Source organism: Schistocerca gregaria, chromosome X (assembly GCF_023897955.1).
Source record: "Schistocerca gregaria isolate iqSchGreg1 chromosome X, iqSchGreg1.2, whole genome shotgun sequence".
NCBI lineage: Eukaryota > Metazoa > Arthropoda > Insecta > Orthoptera > Acrididae > Schistocerca > Schistocerca gregaria.
In genome coordinates, this window is record NC_064931.1 from 176,431,590 (window position 1) to 176,450,867 (window position 19,278).

The following is a 19,278-nucleotide window of genomic DNA, read 5'->3' on the forward strand; positions in this document are numbered from 1 at the left end:
TCGCAACGGTACGCAATAATATTGTACGAGATCGTACTGTATAAAGTAACGGAATCTGTTAACGCCCACTGCGAGAATTTTAGACACAATACGTGAAATTTGCTCACCCATCGCTTTAACAGGAAATATTTCACCTTGCATTCACTTTCGTAAAAGTGCTTCGTTCACTCTTATTGCTTTCACCTAGAATTCGGATGTGCATAGAATAATAACTTCTCCTTTTTTATTTACGGGAACCATATGATTTGTGTAGTCTAACAATGATCTTTAGTCGTACACATCACAGGAGACAGATTATTAGATAAAATTGCATGAAAAGTAATGTCTTCCACTTTAAATTACCTTCATGACTGTAGAAATCAGACGAAGTCCGTTTCGCGGGTTACAATGCAGCTGTTAGGTCCCTGTACTTGCGTTTTTATGAGGCATACAGAAATCTCAATCGAGAGTGCAAGCTTTAGATTTTCTGTTTCCATAAATCAACACAGCCAAAAGTTAGGATGGTCCCTTCAATAAGGCTACAGTGAAGTCCTCCAACCATCTTCGTCCACTTGACCCTGTGTTTCATTCGAATACCAACAGAGAATAAAACAACGATACGAAAGGGGATCTGGGTGCTATCGAGTATGTTTCAAATGAACGGCTACGGTAGTTTTGAGAGAAATGCTACTGTTAATATACAAGCCAGAAAAAATAAAACTGGCTCAAAAATTTTCCAGCATTACGTGGGAATGTAATCCAGACAACAAAGAGATCATTAGAACAGCTCAAATGAGTTCGAACGCTACAAAACAGTGCGCAAGTGAAGTTAAGTCCGCTAAATCTAAACACAGCTCGGTTGGGCAAATCGGAACACAACGATCGTCGTGCCTGAACATTGTCAAAAGGACCTGCATCTTTACCCACACAAATTTGCTGTTGTGCGTGAGATGAAGCTTCCAGACTAGCTTTCGTGTGTTGAGTTCTACCGGTTGCTTATGAACTAACTGATATCGGGACATATCGTTCTTTATTCCATTCCAGTATTCCTACAGATTTTCATTTCTTCAGGTAAGGCCTAACTGAGAAAATTTTGGTCTGTGAACTCACAGAACATTTGCGACTTTACATTAGAAAATACTTATTTGTATATTAAACACCTACTTTTAAGATTGGTGTTTTGTAGGAAAATTATTGGCCAGTTATATCTCGGACAACACGTAATTTCTAATTTTCAGTAAACGAAGCAACTGAAAACATAAGGCTGGGTCATTTTGCGATAATGTCTGGTTTCTTAAACACAAAAGAGCTTCATTGACTGTTTGTGTCTGTGGTGAGACAATATCAACATATGTCTGATTGTTTTTCCTGTTGTACAAATTTCATTTTGTGCTCACTTGTAAGCCTACGGGGATACAACGATACACGATATTCCGTAAGTGCTTGTTACGTTACTCGGCGGTTTCAACAAACGACAGGACGAAACAAAAAGATAAGTGAATCTTTCATTATGAGTTATGTTCAGTCATAAGTCGCTTGTATAAATTAAGAAAGAAGATGCGTTACTAGAAAGAAAATAAATCAGAGGTTCTACTAAGCAACACATAATACGCGCGTTAGTGTGTATGTTGGCAAGACTGGCTGATACAGGCCGGCGGTGTGTAAGCTCGCTGAAATGTCAAGGCCGTATGTATGTTTAGACACAGGTAGCAAAATGCCGCCGCAATTGCAGGTCAATCGTATTATAAACTGTAGTGAAGAGCTTACATTCTTTAAGAATACTCACTTGGCATTTCTATTATTACGACGTGTGGCATTTGCTCAGAAGGAGAAACATTTATCTTTGACCAAGAGCACCAACACAGTTCCGCGTACCATGGAGTTTCCAATGTCACCGCAGGATTACAACAATGCGATTCAGGCTGTCAAACAAACAAGTATTAGAAGTCTTATACAGTCAGCGATTTCGGAACTCAACTTGAGTCAGAAAAGCTCGAAATACCTAAATTCAATCCGTTACTTTCACTGACTTCTCCAATGGAGCTCGTACAGCTATCTGATGAATATTTATCCATATGCTCTAACATAGATTATAAATAAATAATGGCATGGTAATACTATTCTATTGATGGTTTGTGCTGAAGATGTACAGCAAATGGGTCATTAATGACCACATAATTGTAACTGCGCCAAAAGTATTCACATCATACCGGATCATGTGATTATTTCAGCCATCATTATCTAGAAAAAAAAAATACGAGTTCAATACTTAGGTAACCACAAATGTGAAGTGTTGATAATCTCATACGCATTTACTTCCACGAAAGTGAGTCGACGCTTACTTAATTTCTTTTTATAATCAGTAACACCAAGAAATAAAACTGGATTATGACTACAAGCTCACAAATGATTGATTTCATCACGATAACACTAAGGAAAAGTCAGAAGAGTATCCGCTTCTGCATTCAACCAATCGCTTCCATCTTTAGATGTTAGATCAGCCAAGCGGTAGTGTTTCTGCGTAATTCTTCGCTACCCCGCACCGGTAAGATCGATCCCAATAACTGTTCTTACAAGTGCTAGAAAACGTAAAGTAATTCCTCAATACACACGCCATCTAATTTCTGGTGTCGTGCATTCTTCGTTGACAAGCCACAGAGAGTAAACGTTGGGTGTGAACAGTTCGAAGCCTCTACAGGCAACAATAAAAGTAGGCCTTAGGATTTGGTGCCGTAACTGTTAGTTATGACGGAATATCGTCTTTGACGAATGGCAAACAATTATAACCTCATCTCTGTACGAAATAATGCTCAGCGCAGAGAAATAGAGCAAGATCAACTGAGCATAAGAACACTACAAGAAGCTGGAAGACTATTTGATTCTGCAATAATAAGTGGGAATATAGGAATTTATCTTGTAATATTTATATTTTAAATGCTTATTTTTGGAAATCTCAGAAAATAGAATAAAAGATTAATATTTTCCGTTGCGTTTTAAATAAAATGTGTGGAACTCCTAACGAGGAATTTTATGTTTTCAATGACGACTGCAGAACAAAATCGGTAGTGCAGGGAATCAGATTTTGAAACTATTAAATAATTATTTACTGATTCACTGTGTGTCTCCTGCCTACGTTATCGTTGTAACCTCGGTGTCTAGCCTCTAGATAATTAATTAAGCTTTAGTCTGTTAGATATGCCCGCCAACAAACAACTATGGGACTCAAATTTAAATAAGTCTTTTCTTGGTACGAAGGCAGAACTAAAACCCTGTACCACAGTAGTAATCGTCACATAGTGGAACGACAGGAAGAGGAAATGTTATAGCAGGAATCTGATTTGATGGTATTTTCAGAAGAGGCAAAGAGAGATACCAAAGACAGTCGCCCGCCATGCAATGTAAAATGTTATCTTAAACTTGTTATCCAATGTGTATATTTTCAACACGTTCCTCTATGCACTTGCACACTGGAGAAATCACGCTATTGGTGCGTGATGGGGAGATATACGATGTGAGTACTATCTGTTCAGATCATACATTCTTTTTTTTAACGTTGTTTGATCCGGAATATAGACTCAACTTGGGCCTAGAAATTTCTCAATTTGCATAAACTATTCCTAGCATTCTACTACAGAAGTAAACGTTTATTCGTCGATTGCAATTTACTCTTTAAGATAACAATTTTTGGTTCACAAAGTTCTGGATGGCTTAGGAGTTCCGTTCTTATTTATGAGTAATTTGCATGTATAGTACCACAAATAGGATACAAATAGGTGACATATACTGCTCGGCCTAAGTGAAGTGACGATTCTAAGAAAACGGTTCCATACAGAAGAAACAAATTTCATCTAATGCATAACGTTAAGGTATTAGGCGATATTTCAGAACAGCGTTCCTGTAATGCTATGCAACTTCACTGGAGATCTTTAGTCAAAAGTCAACGATAGAAAAACGATTATAATCATACAGAAAATTATATCTCTGAAGGTGAAACATGAAATACATTAATTCTTTATGAAAATCGCAATAATCGAATAAACTCGGCAGAATCACAGTTTTCATCTTATATTTATGATGCCAGCTGAACTATCCTTTCGATTACTTTCGCAGTTTGACTTTGTCGTGTTTTTTAACCCTGAAATGCATTGAGTAGTTAAAAAAACTGTGTTCTGTCATTTAAACAAGCACTAACCCAGCCCGTCAAACTCAGAAGCAGATCGAGTATCATGAAAAAAGGAAGGCTGTTGCCATTAAAGTCCTTAGTAACCAAACAACTTTACTGAACTTAGTGTAAGTTAGTGGAACCTGCAAAGTTAGTTTATTAGTAAATGTAGCAGACTGATTATTTGATTATTTAAAAGAATGATCCCTCGTTGGTTTGTGCAATTCAAGCTCCTTATGTAGAGAGCATCATATCTGCAGTAACCAATACCAGTTCGTTCAACGGAAACAAACACGTTCACAATTTACTTCCTAGTACAAAGGCACGTATAGAATAAGTAATTCCTTCCACCGTCTCTTTCAGTTTCTGTTATTTAACGTTGGGAACGTTTATGATACGTCAGCGGCTACAGAAATGAGGGACCGCAAATCTAGGATAGCGCTAGAAAACTGGTATATGTAGATTTTGACTAAAAACAGATATGAAAAAATAGAAAGAGCAATTTACTTTTTCTGTTAGCTTCCTCTGCCTTTTTAATTTCAGAGTGCCACGTCTTGTAGTATGCACAAAACACGTGCTTGTCATATTCTTATGGTGGCGATTGGCATTGCACTTACAGTAAAACAGATGACGCAAGGAGCATGGGAAGAATCTATTACTTTTAGTATTTGCAACTGCGGAAAATGCGTGACGCGAGAAGCACGAGAAGAATCTATTACTTCAACTTTCACAGGCTGCCAGTAAGCCTAACTTTTCGTATTCACAATGATTATAATAGAATTTCTTTGAAATGAACTTTTTTATTATCTCCTATTTTATGATTGTCATTTCGAAATATCAGTGGGTAAAGTAAATCCTGCACAAACCTTGGATTACAAACAGCTTATAGCTTTCTTTGTCGATGCTAGTCTATGTGTCCACAAGACGCCATGTGCCTTCCATTTTTGTAACTTTATTCAAAGTGATATTAATATTTTGAAACGAAGGTAACGTACAAGGCGAGTGAGGACATCTTTTTACATGCCATTCTTCTCGGGTGGCAATCTGTCTTTTGTGAAAACACACCCGTCTTCTGATGTGCCGCTCTGAACATACGGAGCACATGTTACAAGATATCTTAGTCCATATTAGATTAAGATAGAGGTGTATAGTGCCACTACACTTCTGACATACTAATTTACGCTAGACCAAGGACCATTTGTGTCAGCCGGCCGTTGTGGCCGAGCGGTTATAGGCGCTTCAGTCCGGAACCGCGCTGCTGCTATAGTCGCAGGTTCGAATCCTGCCTCGGGCATGGGTGTATGATGCCCTTAGGTTAGTTAGGTTTAAGTAGTTCTATGTCTTGGGGACTGATGACCTCAGATGTTAAGTCCCATAGTGCCCAGAGCCATTTGAACCATCATTTGTGTCAGACGAAACACGATGACTGACATGACGTTTAATAAAATTACTCAAAGTCGAACACAAGACGGCTTTAACTTGGTGCAACTAAATGACAGAAATTACGTCTTCAGGCTCTAACTAGTTTTGCGGACCGTTTGCGGGAGATATTCCTAGTGCAAACCTCACTACATTCAGTGTCCCGTCATAGCAGTGGCTGTGGTAGTCTTTCCAAACTTTGAGGAGTACGCTGATTTTCCTGAAATGTAACGAATACCCGAGCAATCCGTTGTATTCCGTTTTTAAAAGGGGTGGAGACAGAACAGGACGTTTCAAGTGAATTTTCCACTCTATACGATACCGTTCTTAGAAACATGGCCTGGAAATTGGTCTAAGAAGGAGCTTGGTTGCTCAGTAAGAGTCATTTCTTCAAGAGATATTTCGTTTATTGTAGTAGAGTGTATGACTCGTCGAGTACATCATGAACATTGCAGAAGAAACATCTCCCCTTTAGCCGACGTTACTAATGGCTCAAATGGCTCTGAGCACTAAGAGACTCAACTGCTGTGGTCATTAGTCCCCTAGAACTTAGAACTACTTAAACCTAACTAACCTAAGGACATCACACACATCCATGCCCGAGGCAGGATTCGAACCTGCGACCGTAGCAGTCGCACGGTTCCGGACTGCGCGCCTAGAACCGCGAGACCACCGCGGCCGGCCGTTACTAATTTGTCCTGATAGTGGAAGAAATATTCAGCGCTACTATTTGGCTTCCAAGGGGATGAAATGTGGTTGCCTAGAATATCTGTGCGTCAACGTCCAGAATTCAATCGCTAACATCAGCAAAACGTTTCATAGAGTAAAATCACATGACACTGTTTGTCCGTCCATCGGTTGAGAACGTCAAGTTCGACTGCTCCTCAATAATTTCGTGAGGAGATACTAGCATTTCCCTCTCCCATCTCTCTGCCCCATCATCATCAATACTAGAAACTCATCACATTAAACAGATGTTGTTATCGCGCAAAACTAACGCTTCGAGATGGAACAGTACCAATTGTACGAGAAGAAAGGATCCTTAATTCCAGAATACAGTAGTTTGGTACTAAATCTGAGTCCTCAGATTTAGCGCATACAACGTAAGTAAGGTGGGAGTAAAGTGACTGAGTCTTGGGAAAGAATACATCAATTCTTCCTGAGCGCTTCCGACCGGGTGCGTACCTCCCAAACGCCGCGTCTTGTAACACGAACTGCTTGAGACAAAATGATTATCTATGTGACATAATTCAGTCCACTGAATTCAAAGCAAAGCTCTTGAGTCAACTTATGGCAGTTGTACAGCGACTGGAGTGTTATCGAGCACCGTTTTTCTACATTTTTATTTTTTGACGCTAAACTTCTATTCGCTCGTCGGTAGATCTTTCTTGTGTGACATACTACACTATCGCTAATAGCTACGACACTAATAATGCAATAATGAGGAAACAATGGTCATTTGTGTATGCGTTTCTCATGCAGTGTTTGTTTTGCCTGGGATATCATCGTACCATTAAAGGCACATGCGAGTGATCGTTGGGAATTAGCTCTGTTTAAAGTTATAAATTGGTGGAAAGTGGAAATGCGTTTAGCTTGGACATTAATTCGGGTGTCATTGTTCAGAGCTTACGGAGCACTTCTATGACCCAAAGTGACACATTAAAAATATTCGTCTGAATATAAATGAAAATCGCTACTAACTTGAAATTTACAAAGCAATGAAAGATGGCGTCTCATTTGACTCGTAAATATGGTCGGAATGATAGAAAACGTGAGTCAGAGGAAAGCGCGCGTCGAAAGGATTCCAAAAAGCCTAAAAAGCCCTGAGGCAAGCGAATGCGAGAAAAGAAAATGAAGAAACGGCGCAAAGCGACTACGTAGCTGGCCCATCTGGCATACGCTGCCAACAACAGTAGTAACTTGTGACTTATCTATTCTGAAACCAATATACTGCTCTGCGTACTCATTGTATTAAAGAGCTAGATTAATTAAATTACATATTAATACGAAACACTAGTTACGATTTTAGCTCGATGTTTTCACGAAACCTGCGCAGATCCGAAAAGTATGCTCAGGAACAGTTTTTTTTTTTTCTACGGAAGTTATAACGCTCCGTCATTGTTACTATCGTTTTGGATCTCACGCAGTAAGGGTAAGTCTGAGAATTATTCGGTCGTCAGCGCCTTCGCTTCCCAGTGTCCACCTCTGTAACGTGAGCCATCACTATTAGAACCACACACATTCGAGGGAACCAATTTTTTTATGTATTTGGCCACCTGGTTTTATTGAGCCTCTGGAGGAGGCCGCAGCAAAGTAGACAGGATATGTGTTTGTCAGCGTGGCGCCTTGTCTCTAGGACTGTCCGTCAAGTATACGAGATAGGCGAGAAGTGTTTCCCGCGAGCCCACGCCAGTTCCTCGTGGCGCCAATAAATCGCAGCGGTGTCGGCCACTCCCTGAGTCGGCGATGCCAGTAGCACTGTACGAACGTGTCGGGCCGCACACTTAAGTCACCAACGCTCTGCTCACCATGCTACCGCCAAGTCGTACAAATGCACTCGCAGATATTTTCCTACAGCGTCCAGCGTGCCGACAACTCTTTCGATAGAACCGGTTTCGATCCCCAATCCGACCGTGTCTTTCCTTTGCCGAAGAGTCCGCCGTACGACGGAAACAGTCTCTGTGTACTGAGATTCGAGGATCGTTCCGGCGGCGTAGTAATAACTCTAGCCTTGTTTAGTTTTTGGAAGGACCTTTCAGGAGACCACTTGCCATTACCTTTTGGTAACCAAACTGTTTCAGAATAGTAAATGACACTGTCACTGCGAGCTTGCTAATCGACCAGTGAATACATATTTGAGCAGAAAGTAGCGTAGGAAGTACAAGAATGGTTCAAATGGCTCTGAGCACTATGGGACTTAACATCTGAGGTCATCAGTCCCATAGAACTTAGAACTACTTAAACCTAACTAACCTAAGGACATCACACACATCCATGCCCGAGGCAGGATTCGAACCTGGGACCGTAGCGGTCGCGCGTTTCCAGACTGTAGCACCTAGAACCGCTCGGCCACTCTGGCCGGCAGAGTACAAGAGATGCCTCAAAATATATTGCTTCAGGTAGCAACAGCAAACTCCCGATTCTCTAAGGAGTCAGACTCCAAAGCATCAAACGTCTAATTACGAGGGTCTTTCAATAAATAATGACCCACATTTTTTAAAAAAACTATTAATATACATAGACAAACGTCCTTGTTGGTGCTTTACATTTGATGTCTTTTCTGTACGCCGGTGAAGTTTCGAACCGTTCTGGCAGATGGCAGAGCCGTAATAAAGCGTCAAAGTGGCGTCTACATACGTATAACGTTACAAGCAGCGTGATGTTATTGAATTCTTGTGTGCAGAAAAAAAAACCGTGGTGAACATCCATACATGTTTGTGTGCAGTGTATGGCGATTCTGCAGTTGATAGGAGTACAGTTGGGAGATGTGTAAAGAAAGTTACAGTCTCAGGGAATACAGAAAGAGAGCTCCATGGCCAGCCACGCTCGAGACATCTTGTCACAGCCAGTCTACAGTCCAGACCTAGCACCCTCGGACTTCCATCCCTTTGGACCACTTAAAGATTCTCCACAGGGAACGGACTTAGGAGATGACGAGAGTGTCAGTCATGCAACGAAAACATGACTATGCCTACAAGACAAGAGCTTTTACCTGCAGTGGATACATGCTCTTCCACAATGTTGGCGTACGGCCGCAGAACGTGATGGAGACTACGAAGAAAAATAGGACATGGACAAGACATGTTGATGTATATTGTCACCAGATTCTGACTCTTAACAATAAATACGTTCTGAGAGGAAAAATGTGAGGCATTAGTTATTGAACGACCCTCGTACTTTACAACTGAATTAATGTGTTAAATACTTTCACGCAAATGTGTAAGCGAGAAAATGTTTGAAAGTATGCTTTAATTTTGTTGGATATTGTTAAGTGCTCTCATTATGAAACACTAGATAATACAGTCCATTTTAAGCAGAAGCGAGTTTTTCACGCACCGCAATGTTTATGACGTTATATCTCCTGTGCTATATGTCGCATAATGGTATAACTTTTCAGGTACATTCAGCGATGTATGCGAGTACTGTCTGCAAACTGCGTTGCGAACAGACTCGTTTGTAAAGAAGTAAGAAATCAAAACGTCATTACTGATGCTGTAGTTTGGATGCATGAACAGCGAGAATGTAGTAAACAAAAATCTTGATTACTTTCATTAGTCTGTGGGGGTGTCAGCTAGCAAAAGGTTCTTAAAGGTTTGAAATTATGTGTAAATTTTGTTGGAAGTCGGTAAGCACTCTCATTCTCAAATACTGGATGAATAAAATCTGGCTTTTTCCACGTCGTCAGTTCCGCCGCCTTAAGACCAACACACAGTTTCCATCAGTAATACTTGCCCCCGTTGTGTTAAACTTTTAACGTGAGACTATACCTTTTAATGGGTGGCTTTTAAAATCTTTAAACTGGGAAATAACGACTCGAAATACTGAAAATTAAATTTTTATTGACCCTGGAACTCATTAGATACGCAACCACTAACTGGTACCAGGTTTCGGGATAGCAATTTCGTAATATAGATAGTGCCTACAAGTTAAGTATTCGAACCACGAGCATTTGGACATTTAACTAACCAGCAGCTGGTTAATACGCCTCATGTGTGAACTCTGTGCCTAGTGTCTAGTTTAAGTGCCATAAAAAGTAGCTACGAGTAGCCAGCTGTACTCTACCTCTCTGCGGCGCTCGGACTGCCCTTCCTAGATAAGAGCGGTGGTAGAACAGTTTTGTCCCCGCTCTTTCAGAATGATGTTGCAGATTTGTTGAAGCCATAAAAATACAAAAATTGATGTTATACAGTGAACATGTATCACTGATACGTATAGTTTGCTCACTCACCGACTGTTTTATTGGCTGGATCACATGAGACAAAAGGATCACCTGAGAATACCCGAGGCCACGAATTTCTTGAGAGCACAAATCCAACTGGGAGACCTCATCATCGCTTCAGGGATGTATCTACGAGGAAATGAAGAAAACAGACACTCTCCGTGCTTAGTGGTAAGTTATTCTGGCTGCGGAGTTCCGAGGCAGCTGACTTTGCGAAATGTAATTTATGCTGCAGAGGAGAAATCACTTCAAAGAGAATCACTCGAAAGACGAGCAGAGAGAAACAAAGACAGCAGTTTCAGCCTACTGATCTTCTTACTTTGTATATTTGAACTGTGTAAGAAATTGCAACTCTAGAACTAGTTTTATTATTCTCTCACGGAAATCGTTAAAATTAATGTGATGTGTTACAGCACCGGACGTCTATTCCTCAATACAGCTTCAGTACACACTTTCAACATGGGCTTACGACAACTTATTCGTATCCGCGAAAACCGCCTTCAGGTCCCCATTCAGTCACCTAAAATTAAATTTTCAGTGTACTCTGAGGAATACCGAGATGGTGTTTTCAAAGAGATCTTGTATGAGTTTCTATTTCATATTTATTTTTTCAACAATGGTTTCATATCTCATAGCTGTGATGTCCAACCTTCCAGCTTACCTGGGCCACAATGGAAAAACGCGAGTATTTTTGAGCCTCACATAATATACTAAACACTAACTATAATCACTGAAAAAATAAATTGGAGAGCTAGGGATGGATGGACCAACGTGTGGAAGCTATCTTCAAATGGGAGATTGGAGTCCAAAAATTTGAGCACCTTCGTGAAATCAGTAGTAGAGAAGGCTAATCGAAGACTTAGATTTCTGTTAACAGTTCTACAAAAACACTGTGCGTTTGTTAAGGAAACCACATACGAGACACTTGTTCGTTTCGTTATCTACAGAAGCTTGCGGTGATACGAAAATGTGTGTTATTTCGGCAGTGACAGCCTAAGATTACGGTTCTCTCACATCCTTCAGTCAAGTTCGCTAGAGCAGAGTGTGGAGATTACTGGGAATTCGTTTCACCTAGTCCGGTCTTTCGGCGCGCTACGCGTTGCTTTCCGACTTCGGAGTCCTTCCGTGATAGACGTATGGGAGCGGTAGCATACAGTGTCAGGGAAGTGGCGTAGCCGCTCGGATGCCTACTGCGCTGTCCGGGAACAGATAACAGCTCGGCGGGGAAAACCGAAACAAGGAGCATATCCACTCCATCTGGGAACACGGCAAACTTTGCAAATAATCGTTGGAAGAACATGAAACAAACTGAGCTCGGGAGCAGAAAGAACAAACTTATACGTCACACAGAAGTCGTGCAGCAAATTTGCTGAATTCTTCGAATCACAAGCTGTTGACATTCTCTACAGATAACACGGTGTGTCAGCTGTTACGTAACATCACTGCGGCCTCATTAGAAACCTAGAGGCCACTATTTTTCGGCACTATTTCATCTTACACAAATGTTGCGATGAGATTACGAGTCAGTTACTGCGTCGTAGAGGGCGTGGCTCTACATTCTCTTGCCTGCCTACCTCAGTTTTTAACAGCACATACTCGTAATTTGACTGTATCATAGTCGATTGTTATGCTGTATTCACAATATTTATTTGACACAGTGCGTTTCGAAACTAAAATCTCTTCCATATGTGCCACGCATTCAGGTAGCATAGGTGTAGCAACTGCAGGACAGACTTAAGTTTTACGTTGCTGTAATTTAACGCGTCATGTCATGTAGTATAGCTATTAAAAAACGGCTCGCAATGAAAACGAATAAATGAAAATTAATGAGGCTCTAGTTTGGTGAAAATTAAGTAAGTACCTACACGATGTTAACTACACATTATGCACATGAACTCTGCTGCTATGGTCGCAGGTTCAAATCCTGCCTCGGGTATGGATGTGTGTGACGTCATTAGATTAGTTACGTTTAATCAGATTTAAGTAGTTCTAAGTCTAGGGGATTTATGACCTCAGATGTTAAGTCTCATAGTGCTTAGAGCCATTTCTGAACCATTTTGAACTCAATTAAATTATTCTGGATACAGCCACACCCACGTAGATATGTAAAGGATCCATTGGTACCTGACGATGGAGCGTACCCTCTAAATAGTCCTGAAGATACTATAAAAGTTCTTTTCAGTTAGCCTTATTACGATGGAAAAGCTACAGTATATATATATATATATATATATATATATATATATATATATATATATGATTTTTAAGAGGGAATTAATGAAATTAGAAAAACAGGAAACTGATGCCAATCACACGAAGGTAGAGCAATTTTCTCTGAAATCAATCCAAAATGCAGAAAATAATGAGTGGAAGTTGTTCATTTATTTATTGTCAAAATAATGTAATTTACGTTTGTCATGACGAAGGTTCAGAATCATCGGAAGTGACTTTCTAAAAAAACATCTTTGATAGTTGGATAATAGTTCACCATCTTGACAGTAAATACCTGTATTCACAAATGTATATCCAACTCTGAAAATGTTTGTTGGGGTTTGTGTTTACGTTAACTGTGAACTTTTACCGATTTATTTATAATTTCCAAAATTTGCAATGCTCCCGAAAGGTATCGTAATAAAGCTTTTTACTAATAAAGAGTGACTGGAGAAGGCAATACATTTTAAAAGAATTTCGTTAGTCAGTCGCAGACCAGAACGAATACTTGTAACAACGATAAATTTTAACTGCAAAGATGTCTTTTTTGGTCTACAGAATACACATTACCGCTATGTTATGTATTTTTTCATATTAATAAGTATGGATGGTGAAACACAAATGGTGTAATAAGTGTGTAACGATGATATTTCTCAATATTTTTGGTTTCCCTGAACCTACTCCGTCTGAGCGAAGTAGTCTTGCACTCAGTAAACGGAGGTTGCATTTCTTTTTTATAGGGTGGGTTTTGTCACCCTCGCAAAAAATACGTTTAATGTAACTCTCTGCTGTGTATTACTGGAAAATACATGCATATCACCACAAACACTGAAAAAAAGAGCATATGGAAACTGAAATCTGTTAGCACCGCTATAATCTGACGACCTCAAATTCCGAAGAGCACCAGATTCGTGTCATAAAGTAAAACGTTTTTTGTAAAATCAATGTTACAGATATAAAAATTGGAAATAAAAGTTACCGGAAGGTAGAAGCATGAGCCAATTGTGCACATATAAAAGCTCATGGCTGATTCCGAGTAATACTTTACAGCAGTAAAAGAACGTTCAACTTTCTCCGATTTCTAAATTGTCCAGTGAACCCATGTGACGTACTGACACGCCATTTGCTGGTACATGCCTTATAAAGAAATTCAGCCTTAATTTGATAACGCAATACACCAGAAAGATAGACCAGGAATCCGTCCAGAATGCAAAAACAGAATATCATTGGTATAGCTTGTGACAGGTAGCACGACAGGTTTGGCTGTAACATTTTGAGAATAAGATATGTTAAGTTAGAATGTATCACGCATGCGACTTCTACGGCTCGCACTGCTCCGTGAGTCTGCTTTACAGAAATATCACTCATCATACCTATCGCGAATTATAAAGAACAGCTTTTTAACCGCATGCCTAGAGGTATTCTGGGAACCAGGGGACTCAGTGCGAAAAATAAATAAATAAATAAACGCTTCAGACAACACCTGAAACTGCCATGAGCAGTTAACTGATAAAAATTTCCACTAGCTTCCTGCCACTGCAATTATAAACAACCAGAAGCGACTGTTCGCGCAGCGCAATTGTTGTATCTATGCAATTGTTTAATCACTGATGGTAATGAAAGTGAGACCCAATGAAAGCACACTGTTGCAACGTAATAACTGAGGAATTGCTATCATTTTAATTGTGAGAACGAAGGAATATATAATTTAAAAACATACGAAGCTTTAAAATATCGAAATGGACATTGCTGATCAAACAGTATTTCACGTTCTAATAAGCCAAAATATTCCACCTGCTTTCATTTCACACCGGCTCCACGAAAAGTGAATATTCCCAGGAGAAGAGTGGAGGAACAGCGCTAGGTTTGACAGCAGAATTTATTAGATTTGCTTCCGGATCATGAGTATGTAGTGATGATGGTTGTGATACGTGGGGAAAAAGTGAAATGGGCAGTTCGGGTTAATGACAGTGCAGAAGTCTTGTTTTAAGTGAACGTAAATGAAGTACGTCTAGACTGCAATAAAAATATAATAAAATAGAAACAGAATTGGATTTCGTTTTCTGTCTGTTAAAGAGATGTCAAAACATGCAGACACAGGCAATGTAAGGGGGAAAAAAATAAAGCGGATGAATTAAGCCATATTGACAAACGATGATATTCAAGAGGAAGAGTGTGACAACATTATATCTAATTCTGTTCAGTCAGAAAAATGCTCAAGAATTGTTCAGAATATAAATAAAGGCAAGCACTAAAATTTTCTAATTCAATGATTTTTCACCTTTAGGAATGCTTTCTTGAAGACAAAAAGGATTGTGCGTTGGATTCGATGTTAAACTAGAGGTCTTCCCACAGTTGTCTGTTTCAGGTGGTTTTCTTTTCCAGTACTTACATGTCTAAGGAAAGTATTACAGTGTTTAATGACCACGATTCGAGTTTATGTTTTCCCCACTTACTTAGGAGCATACGCAATAAATTTGTAAAAATAACCACTTCCCTATTTTTGGTCGAAATAAAAAATAATTTGTGGAAAATAAATAGAAATTGAAATAAACGGGAAAAAAGTAGTGATATGCAAAACAAGAGATAATTCAAAGAGATAGTTTTTAGGCCCATATTACAAACAGGAAATGTAAAGTGACTGCTGTCGAGATAAGACAAGAAGTATAGTTTTAAAAGTAACATTCCGATTCTAAAACACGTACAACAGAAACAAATCAACAAATGTACATGGACCACACTTTACTTTGTGCTTCAGAAAATAAGACTCGGACGACAGAATTATTTCTATTTCTTCTGTAAGATCTTAGCGCTCTAGATAAATGCTGTATTTTAATACAGCTGTACAATTAATATTTTAAAGATATTTCCGATGTGGTTACCAGAAAATTATTTCACGAATGAATAACCGTTCAACCGGGGAAAGTTTTACCTTGCGATATTTCAATCCCACGTGACACTATGTTCGATTGTATAACGAGGCAACACGGATAGGCTTGTTAGCTAAGATACTGTATCTGCCGAGAGGACACAAATAAGTCTCACTGCTTATCCCACCAACAAGTTTAAAGTTCTGTATCGTTACTTGGCCGAAAGTATCCCTTGACTGCACTCGCTCATTCAAGACGAGTATCAAATCATGTGAAATAAAAGTATTTGTTAAGGAGTGGCGGATTCCGTTTGACGGGCGGATCTGCGGGGGTGCGGTAAGGCGTCGGAGAAGCAAGGCCAAACAAGAGATGCCGACACACTGAGGCGTGCTGCCCACTGAATGAAAACACAGCCAAAAGAGAGCACTACAGCTGATTGCTAGGACAAGTATGAGGGGATACAGGGCGTAGAAGCTGAGCGGCCGTGCGAATCAGATTACGACCGGTCCCGTTAACCAGAGCTGACAAATCTGTTTCTTTTTTTTTTAATAGATTTGTGGTCAGTTTATTTGTCGCAGACTTGCGAGCCAAAGGACTGAGTGAGATACGGAGCCACAACGGTGCAAGCTGTACGTCATATCAGGGCGTAGATTACTGATCTACAGTTCTGGATTCGTCACCAAGCCGCTTCAAGTTCGGTAATCACGGCGTGGGAACTTTTTCTCAAGTGAACTGCGGAACTCGTCAGGTGGACTCATTACCAGCAAAGTATTTGAAACATTGATTAATTTTACTGAGTGTTATGCACGGTATTCGTGACAACGCATAGTAAAACTACTTCATTCTATTCTTTAGGAAAATTGGATAAAATTCTGAAGGTGCCAAAGTTCATAGAGTAAAAATAGAACGATTCTTTAAAATTCCTCAGACACTTACAACAAATGAATCTAGCTGTCATTTTAAATAAGCACCGTTATTTTGTCAAGCGGCGGAAACACTCTGGGTGTCGTACACTGTATTTAAGTCGTCTCATCTACTTCGGACACTCTAAGATCTCCAAGCGTGGTCGCAGTTTCCTAGCCATTGTCTCTAAAATTAGGCGGAGCACAAGGTCCTACACCCGTAACACGTCACTCTCGCATGTACGTTGGAGAGGAAACGCTAAACTAAATTTCTTGTTAAGAAATTCTTTTGAACTATTCCGCGTGGAGCGCTAAAAGTACAAAGAGGGGGAAAAATAATTTGGGTTCGACTCGCTTCTTTTAACATACTAACACCGCTGCAACAATGGAAATATTGAAAGGGCTACTAAATTAAATGAAGAGAAACAAACACTGCAACGAAATTCAAACTGACACAAAAAAGCGAATAATTTTTTATCTTCGTAACAATTTCGATAAGATCGGTAACATTTAAAAATCGTATTTAGCTCAGATTTTTGAACATCAGTTGTTCTGCACCGTCTAGTGCCTACAAATTAATCGCGATAATCGGCAAACGGCTAAAGTGTCACAAATATAGCTCGTTACAGCTTCTTACCTTTTTTTAATTATTAATTTCTCCATGAGAAGAGCGATGAGTACCACAGCTGTAGATAATTGCAGCTGCTCCTGGTGTAAGATTTTCTGTTTAAAAATCACGATCAATTAACGACCTTTAGGAAGTCGAATCCCGTCGTGTTTTTTAAACAAAAGACTTCACAACTAGAGCTGCTGTTACTGACAGCAGTGGTTTTTTTCAGTAAGGCAAAGCGGACGCAGTTGGTCTGTTACACTACGCTCACCAGGTCCAAGTGGAAAGTGTCCTGTTGAAGCTGTTCGCCCGCAAGGCGTTCCTGCACAGATGTCATACGTCCCAAGGCGAACAGTACTTAACGGCAAGAAACTAAACACTACTCAGCCAAGCAGCTGATCTACATTTCCTACAGATTTTTTGAGGAAGTATCAGGGTAAGGTTTATCTTCTTCTCGTGCAGCCGGAAAGCACAACATTCCCGTACAACACCTCCACTATGCAGAGCGGAAAACTTTGTCAACTGTTATATTTAAGTCTAGCTAAACAGTAACAATACTTCAGCCGCAGTTAATGACCTTTATGAGACTATAAATTCGTTAATGCCTTATAGGCTATATAACCGGCTACAGTGGATGGCACATGAACATTCCAAGCCACCGGCTTACTCTGGGGCGCAGTATTCACCCAGAATGACAAAACATGTTGACTTTTGACCTGGACTGCCGTACAAACATGTACGTGTCGTTATCGCCTTAGTTGCGAGAAAGACCAGCAGCGCGTGTAAACCGAGACATATTTGGGGTACAGTTACGCTATCTGAAAGCTACTTAAATGACTCAGGCACAGAGCTGCTGTCCTATACTGATATCATCACACCGGTATATCACCATATCTCCAGCTACTTCTGTATAAACCACCGAGGAAAACAATAATTTTAATGCCGATCACGTTTTCTAAGAGTATGCTACTACACTGCTCAGAGGATAAACAGGGCACACACATCGCTGGCAGTGTAGACATTAGATATTTTTAAAAAAATTCTGGGAGATTTTTTGCACTTACTAAATTATGTAATAAGTTGTGAACAGTTTAGTCTGGCGTGTGTGCCAGGAAGTGACAAGCACATAACATACGACGACTTTCACGCGAACATACCGGTGTTATCAAAGGAGGACCTTCACTGAAATCATGTCGATATTACGAAAATATATTCATCGTTATTATGTAGACACAACACAGCGATTTCCAACAATTTATTTTTGATTGTTTATCGGTATATTTGAGGCGAAATTTCCTAGCAACCAAGAGAAGAAAAAACGAGTCAGTAGTGTAAAGAGGTTGGACAAACCGCCTGCATACAGCTGCTCAACAGCAATTTTAGTGTCAGCACACCCATTTTGCATTTCGTTTCTTAACATCGTCAGTGGGGTTAGAGATTTGCTTGCTATCGTTTTGCTGTCTCGAGCGTGTTTCAGTTTTAGTAGAGACAGTTACAATTCTGTGATCGATTTTAGCACTTCTCGCCATCGTTGTGACGTACAAGAGTTACTGTAACAGCATTCACAACAGAAATGACGATAGTTGCCAAATCGACCGCCCACTGTCAGTGTGGGGTACAATGTCGTCCAGCGAAACTACGTACAACACACTGACGATGCTTTGACAGGAACCGGCAAACCCGTCCGGTCAGAAGAAAACAATAACAAAGGTGTTAGATGCAGGCGTTTTGCCGAACCACATCACTGAGACAGTGAGACCGGGGGATGGCTCCACACGCGAAGGACTCGCTAGCGGGCGACATGACGTTCGCGCAGTGGAGCGGTGCGGCCGAAAAGGCGCGAAGGGATGGCGCGGCCACGTGCACCCCGCGCTGTCACTCAGTGCGGCCAGGCCCCGCCTACGGGCCCCCTGGCAACCAGTCACGTGACCGCCGACGCGCCGCACTCCGCCCCTTATCATTTTCACACGAGCTTCACGCCTACGCCGACAACAATAACAAACAGCTGTTCCCCGCGGCGGCCGACACCTCCTCCGGCGACGCGCGCCGTACGGCACTACACAGCTGCCGAGCGGCTTGGAGCCGGTGCGAAGCCCGGCGACAGATAACACGCACAGTCGGTCCACAACGGGAGGGTGGAGGTGCAAACCAGATAACAAAACAGCGGGAGCGACAAGAATGTAAGG

The 19,278-nt window shown here is 40.6% G+C and overlaps 1 protein-coding gene across 22 annotated transcripts in view; it reads right to left on the reverse strand.

Annotated features, from left to right (window-relative positions):
- Positions 1-19,278, reverse strand: part of LOC126298847 (nuclear factor 1 X-type) — a 1,745,828-nt gene that overhangs the window by 522,864 nt on the left and 1,203,686 nt on the right. The gene's annotated exons all lie outside the window — the stretch shown is intronic.